This window comes from Anarrhichthys ocellatus, unplaced genomic scaffold (assembly GCF_004355925.1).
Source record: "Anarrhichthys ocellatus isolate YVR2014 unplaced genomic scaffold, GSC_Weel_1.0 scaffold477, whole genome shotgun sequence".
Lineage (NCBI taxonomy): Eukaryota > Metazoa > Chordata > Actinopteri > Perciformes > Anarhichadidae > Anarrhichthys > Anarrhichthys ocellatus.
This window is the reverse complement of record NW_022280451.1, coordinates 1-860: the sequence shown is the minus strand read 5'-3', so window position 1 is coordinate 860 and position 860 is coordinate 1.

The following is an 860-nucleotide window of genomic DNA, read 5'->3' as shown; positions in this document are numbered from 1 at the left end:
ACATGATCAATAATCAATAATCAGTTAGTGTTCATCATCATTATGATTCATCTTAAAGTAATAACAAAACAAATAATTTTACTTTAAATATCAAAAGTATAATAAATAAAATAATAAAATTAAGTCAAATCAAATTTATTACAATTAAATTTAATTCAGTGTAATAAATAAATTGAATAAATCAAAGTAAAATATTATATCATAATAATAAAATAACATTAAAAACTAATTTAGTTAAAATTAAAAGACATTAAACAATTAAGTGTAATAAAATAAATAAGATGAAGTGAAATAACTTCATTAAAATATAATACTAAAATAAATAAAAACACTAAATAAATAAATAAAAATGGACAAAATAGTTACTTTATTTAAAATCAAATAAGGATAAAATATATAAATAAAACAATAGAACAATATCATTTAATTAAGTCATGTACAATAAATACAATAAAGTATAATAAAATAAAATGTAATAAATTACAATATAATAAAATAAAGTTTAAAAAAATAAAATAAGGTTAAATCAATTAAAAGAGTAGAATACAATAAAGGATGAACTGCACATAAATCAAACTATATAATGATAATCATCATAATAATCATAATAACCTGTCTTGGAGCGGTTGGTCTGTCGCAGCAGCTCAGAAAACGGTTTCACCAGATTTCCAGCGAACAGGACGAAGAGTCCTTTGAGTCTCTCTGAGATGAAGTCCACCAGACGGTAGAAAGTCAGGAGACGCTCTTTAGTGTCCGACTTACTCCAGTCAAACAGCTGAGAGACAGAGAGAGAGACAGACAGTCAGACAGACGAGACACAGAGAGACAGACAGTCAGACAGACAGCTGAGAGACAGACAG